We start from the raw sequence: 7,104 nt of genomic DNA, 5'->3' as shown, positions 1-7,104 counted from the left end.
TTTAAAGAGGACTGTGATCAGTTGTTCTCCATGTCCATGGAATGTGAAATAAGATGTAATGGGCTTAATGTGCAGCAAGGGAGATTTAGGTTAGCTATTAGAGAAAAACTTTGTTATTATAAGAGTAGTTAGGCTCTGGAATAGGCTTCCGATGGAGGTTGTAGAATCCCCATCACTGGAGGTTTTTAAGAACATGTTGGACAAACACTAGTCAGGGATGGTATAAGTTTTCTTACTCCTCCCTCAGTACAGGAGGCTGGACTCGGTGACTTCTCAAGGTCCCTTCCAGCCCTATAGTTTGATTCTATGTCCACCTTAGTGATTTATTGTTAGATGCTGGGAAGAGGAGAAGGAAGCAATGACCAATGTGTGCATAAGTTTCAACTTCCTAAAAATAGGAAGAACATTATTTGAAAATTAAATGAGTACAAATGCAACCATAATGTGCAGCGCTTTCACATGTGACTATGTTATACAGCCTACTATAGCCATTCATTTATGTAAAAGCACAGAATCTTGATTTTTTTTTTCATGGAAAAGTCATTTTGTGCCAAATTAGTCAATTTCAAAGTAGAAGCCCTCCTCTGACTTTTTTGGAGTTAAACTGAACTGGTCTCTCTAAAAGTGAACTTTTATTAAGCACATTGCCCATATTTTAGCTACACTGCCTGATTTTTATCAATTTTATCATCAAGTAAGTGAGAGGGAGAGAGAGCAGAATAGTAACACTCTAATGGATTTAAACTAATGGATATTTTGAGCCTTATCTTTATGGAGAACAATCATGGCTCTAAAAAATCTACAGACATGAAACTAGTCAATTTTTTTATAAAATAGTTTGTGTTTTTGAAACCAACAATATTTTAGATAATTTTCCTTCAGTGTCTCAACCATAAAAAAAATCAGCAAGAAATTATTTCTCATTTTTAACTTTTAACTACTGATGATATTATTAAAATGGACCACGTGGCGGGTTTATTTACAGTTATACAAAGTTGTATGTAATTTAGCTTAAGTCAATTATACCTAGCAATTATAATATCTGAATCTAATTTATTCTCCTCAAGGAACACAAGCCATTCTTTAAGGTTCGGGATTGTTGTATTATGTTATTTTCTTGCACAAAAAGGAACTCTATACTTTCATCATGAATTATTATTTCAGGTTAAGGTGAACAGAAAAAGTCAATAAATTCTTCATGAAAAAGCATGTGTATCGCTTCTGTAGCATGCTGCATCTCTCTGCTTTACAAGATGTCAGCTTGCCAGTACAGATCAGTACACTGTTTAGATATTTAAAGGTGAAGTACAACGAAAGGGGGGGAAACAAAAATTACATTGTTACTCACACCACAGGGATCAAGTTCAGTTCAGGAGACTTAGAAATCTGCCTCTTCACAACAGCCCCTTATCAAATCTTGTCTTGCCCCTATCAAATTTCCTCCTTTGTTTCACCCTAGAACCACCATCCATTCAAATTTCTCCTGCCTCTGTTTTGCACTGTGTTTTCCAGATGGCTTCCCAGGCAAGTGGTCTTTGTTCCCAGATCTCACCCCATCATTTAAAGATTTTGTGTGGTTCAGCTGCTTCTCTCCTCCATATTTAATTCTCACATGCCCAGGTACACAATGTGGTCTGAGGCATTGTGAAGTTATGTTCAGATTTGATTTAAAATAAAAGTTAATGCTGCCAATTGACTATGCTCTATTCATGATAAAACAAAGCTTCCATCTGTTTTAGTCCCACCTAACTATATCTGAGCAAAATAAGATTAATTTAGAATGTCTGTGCCTGCTTATGCTACATCTGACTTTGGCCCAATATACCTGCTTCTTGGATGGCATCTCCAACAATTGTCATACCATAGTAATCCTTTACAGAAAAGTCCATATGGATCTTATTAAGCAGTGTAAACATTTACACCGTAACCATTTTTAATCCTGCTTAAGTCAGATTTGATGACAGTATCCTTTCTCACTTATTTTACTTCATTTCTTCCCAGAGCATTGCTGCATGATGTTTTGAAAAGATTCATATGATCTCTCGTGAACTAGATCTGTAAAGGTTTTAATACATGTAGTTCTCCATACTTTCCAATTGACCCACCAAGTTTTACTTTGTTTACTTCAATCTTTAAAATTGAAATGGTTCTAATGTTAATCTCTTAATATCTGACAGATGAGAAACAAATCTTCAATAGTATGGAGTCAGGCAAAGTTTGCTACCATAAGGCAGTTTCATATTACTTAGCAGTTAAGAATGACAGCATAGCCTACCGAGGGACATATTGGGCTGTTATGAGTATGTTTATTAGCAACCATGGGAAATACAATTCACATGTTGACCCAAAAATTATTGACTAAGGGTGTTAGTTTTTCTTATTTTGCTCTTTAACAAAGTAAATCTAAATTCAGATTCTTCCTCATCATCTATTTATTCAAAGAAGGGTAGCTGACTCTGTTTTATCAAGCTAAATTAAAAGTACAAACTGTAAGTCCTTCTCTTCATACTAAGAAACAAAATATCTACCTATTATAAATCACAAAGGGAACATTTCTTAGTGTTATTACATGTGAATCTCCATTGACTTCCACTGGCCATCATGTACGCAGCTGTGTGTAACATGTTGCAGCATCAAGATCTTCCACAATGTGTGAAGGGGTAGAATAATATATAGAAGATAAGTTAGAGACAGTTAAGGCTGAATATATTGTCATTTCTACTACCTTCTCTGTTCCCTTTGAAGTAACATGTTTTATATTTATTGTGCTATTGCCACTTTATTATAATATGCGTGGAATAGATTGTAGCACAAACAGGAACATCTCATACAAGAGAGATTCACACATATAGTTTTCTCAGAATTGCACTTTTGGAGTGGTGGGTGTTTGTTGATTTCCTCCCGTGGACCTGGCCTTGGATTTGGGGCTAAACTCCATGGTCTGTCTTGCTGGCCACTGACCTAGAGATGGCTTACGACATCCTGGACCACATTGCATAAATTAACTTGGAGAGGGGAAAATAATGCTAAAAATGTGTGTCCAAGCTGTGTGGACTGCTTTCAAAAGGTATTCCATGGGAGTTAGGGCAAGGAAGAAATAATGCATAAATATTTCAAAATGTAAGCTTAAATAAATAAAATCAATGCCCCAGTCCTGCAAAGACACTAATTGCCCTTATTCATGTGAGTAGTCCCAGTGACTCCAATGGGACTCCGATTAAAAGTTTGCAGGATAAAGTCCATTGCCTGATATAAAAACTCCAAAGAGGTACAGAACACCACCTTTCATCTAATGGGTTGCAAACTCAGAAAACTCAGGCATGACCACTTTATTCTCATTAACTATTTCACTGCTGATTGTTTTAGCAAAACCATGTAGCTACTTCGGGTTTGTTGGAGGAAGTTGAATAGGGACCGACTTTCTTCCTTCTTCTCTTCAGTTGTGTTTGATACAAAGAGAGAACACATTGAAATTACATGTATAAACATTGCTTTTAATACACATTTTAAACAGTATTTTTTTATGTAAGAATCATTCGAATTATTGGAACAACTTTGGAACAAAATAAAAGGAGAATGGAAGAAAATCCAAGCAAATCCAAGCAAATAACCCAAACACTTGTTTGATTCAACACAAGGAACTTCTACAAACCTATGCCTATTTCTTTGCAACAAAGAACAAGAAAAGTTACATCCTGTAGAACTTGTATAGGCTATACATTGTTTTTGTAATCCCAGGGTACCTCCACTCAACCTCTGAATTCAGTGTCTCATGCTGCAAAGAATGAGTATATAACATCATAGAGGAGCCCACCCATACTCTGGATGGCTTCATGAGCCACTAACAAATCAGTTACAGGAGCAGACACACAATGCATTCCTTGCAATAATTCGAATGATTCTTACATAAAAAAAATACTGTTTAAAATGTGTATTAAAAGCAATGTTTATGACAATCTATGGCGATGGTGAAGTGGAAAAGGCATTGCAGTGGAACAGTAGTTGGGAAGTGGTTGTAGTGCCTCATGAATACTTCCATTAATTGGCATCTTGATTGAGTAGACTTGAGTAGAGTTTTCTCTAAGTAAGCTTTGGAATTTCAAAGGGTCCAAGAGTTTTCAGGAGTGGACTATTGTCATGGCTTGTTCTAAACTTGGAGTGTGGAGAGTTTGGATTTTTCCATAAAGGAGAAAGTTGTTTGATCAGGACAACAGATAGTTTGTGTTTCTTATGCCCAAGTTCAGCCTGAGGAGCCAGTCCAGGGTTTGGCAGGCAGTGGATTTTGATTGAAAGGATTGTCTGTGAGACCTCGTATGGTGAGGAGTTTTGATAAGATCTTGGTGCTGTCAAATCAGAGGCATTTTTCATGTGAACACCAACATTTCCAAAGACAATGAAACTTGTGGACTTAATCATACAGCATCTGAATCATTCCTCTGTGAAGTCTTTGGTGGCTGGAAGTCTACATACTAGCAAGATTTCCACATTAATCTGTGAATCTGGAAACAAGATTAAGATGGCATAGGAGAGAAGCTTGAAATAACAATACAGAATCAAAATTCTGCAGTTTAATGCATGCTACCATTTAATGGGCTCTTTTTGCTGATTTTCAGCTACTGCAGTTCAGACCAATAGACTGTACTACTCATGTAGCATACTGCAACTCTCCTATACTGAGTGCATTTTAGAGTGCTTCAAAATAATATTCACAATGCTTTACAGATTGAGTGCTCCAGTTACAAGCAGCATGAAATACAGAGAAGTACCTCTTTTATTTTGATTTAAAGCATGACCATATCCATAAAAACAACTATGTAAAATATCTTCTTGTTCACACTGTGTGTTCTGAATTCATCTGCTTCTTTATGGACACAACTAAAATTTTAATAATAGCACTGTAGTGCAAGTGAACCTGTGGCACAGTGAATTGGGTATTCTGTCCCTTGTGTCATCAGATTAAAATAAAACTTCCTGGTTTCAGAATCTATCCTGGTAATGATAAAACAGGCTAAAAGAATAGCACTCAATGTTCAGATCTCAAGCTGAGTTTGCGGGGTTGGCAGTTAGAAAAGCCATCGTAATTCTGCAATGTTAATTTTCAGAGAGTCACTTGACTGTACTTCAGCTACACTGCAAAGACTTTCAGCTTTACAAATTTCCAACTGAAGCTGATATCAAAGCTCTGAAGTATAATTACTGAGAGCTCTGGCTCTGATAATTATATTGCCAACATACAAAGCAGTCCACAGACTTCACTTTGAAGACCCATCCTGCATTACTTATTCAGACCTTACTTAGGCAAAAGTCTCATTTAAATCAATGGATGACTTGAGCATTGATGGGGTTGAGTAAAGATTGCAAGATTGTTCTGTGTGAATGTGAATAGAAAGTTATTATAGAACATGATTAGTGAGAGTATTTTATTATTGAGAAATTTAAAGTATGTCAACTTTCAAATCAATCTGGAATTTTAGAGAAACCAGTGAGGAAAGTTTAGAATCAGAGTAAATGGTTGGAGCCAGAGAGCATTTGAACTGCAGAAGTTTAAGTGAAACCATGAAAAATATAGTGGAAGATTATAAATAAAAATATGAAGGAGCTAACCTTTAAAATGACAGTCATGACTAGTATCTCCAATTTATTTTTAAATGAGAAGCTGTTTCTGTAAGGCATTACACTATGTCAAAGATGCTAAAGGACCAGATTTTGCCACTTTCATTCATGTTACGTAGCCCCTTAGTCTATGAATAGGCCTAATAAATCATTAAGAATGCTCACAGTTTAGTGTACTACTCAATATAAATAAGGATGACATAATCTTGTCCAAGATAAGCAGAGGAAACCAAGAAAAAATGCTTCTTAAAAGGGTAATGGGGAGTTAAATAATAAATAGCAATTACTAGAAGATCCTAAAAATGTAAAAGTGACGGGTTGGACCCTGTCCCCCGTCCGAGATGCCATCTGATGTACTAGGGTTTCACGGAGCCTGCCTGCTCCACTAGCTTGGGTTTTGCTGAATCTGGCCTCTGGCGCACACGTATACAGGCAGGGACACACCAGCTGTAGATTCACAGAGTCTGCAAACAGCTCTCTATGGAAAAATTCAGTTACGAAATTTCCCAGCACTCAAGTTCAGCTCCCCTCTGGACAAAATAATATTGTCTTGCGCTGTAGAGAAATCTATACAACATAAGCTCATAAATTTGCCCCCTCCCTCAATGTGGAGGAAGACATGCACAACTTCTTGCCACCCCCGCTTCCAGTTATAGATTGCACAAACTAGGTTTTATAATAAACAAAAACAAACTTAACTACAAAAGGCAGACTTTAAGTGATTAGAAAGGATAGCAAACAGAACAAAGCAGATTACTAAGCAAATAAAACAAAATGCATACTAAACTTAAGATCTTAAAGAGATTTGTTTCAAAAAGTAATTTCTCACCTTAAATGTTGCTTTTGGGCAGTATGTGGAAATTATTGAAGATTAGCTACCCTGCTTGCAATTTAAATCTTCAGACTTCATATTCACAGACCAGATCCCTTTTCCAGCCTGGACTCCTTCCCCCCCACTCCCCCCACCCCCACCGTGTCTTTATTTCTCAGATCTTTCCAGCTGCCATCCTGGGTGAGGATTCAGTGAAGAGTGAACCTAGATCAACTTACTCCCCAGCCTTAAATAGAATTTACATAAGGCAGGAACCTTTTGTTTCCCAATCTTGACCTCTCCCTCCTTTTAGTGGAAAATCACTAGAAGTCCAAGATGTTGTTTAGTACCAGGTGACCTTGTAGTGTCAAAGCAATGTCCCAGCTTCTCAGGAAGGAGAGAGATTAGTATCTTCAAAGTCTTATTGTTTCTCCCTAATGGCCCATCAAGGCTGATGGACTGCTGTCTGGTGGGTGTTTCCCAAGTACACACACACTTGTAATTGTTACATACTCAATATTCAGAGGGGTAGCCGTGTTAGTCTGGATCTGTAAAAGCAACAAAGAATCCTGTGGCACCTTATAGACTAACAGACGTTTTGCAGCATGAGCTTTCGTGGGTGAATACCCACTTCTTCAGATGCAAGAAGCATTCTTCTTCTTGCATCTGAAGAAGTGGGT

Source organism: Mauremys mutica, chromosome 5 (genome assembly GCF_020497125.1).
Source record: "Mauremys mutica isolate MM-2020 ecotype Southern chromosome 5, ASM2049712v1, whole genome shotgun sequence".
Lineage (NCBI taxonomy): Eukaryota > Metazoa > Chordata > Testudines > Geoemydidae > Mauremys > Mauremys mutica.
Note: the sequence above shows the minus strand (reverse complement) of the source record.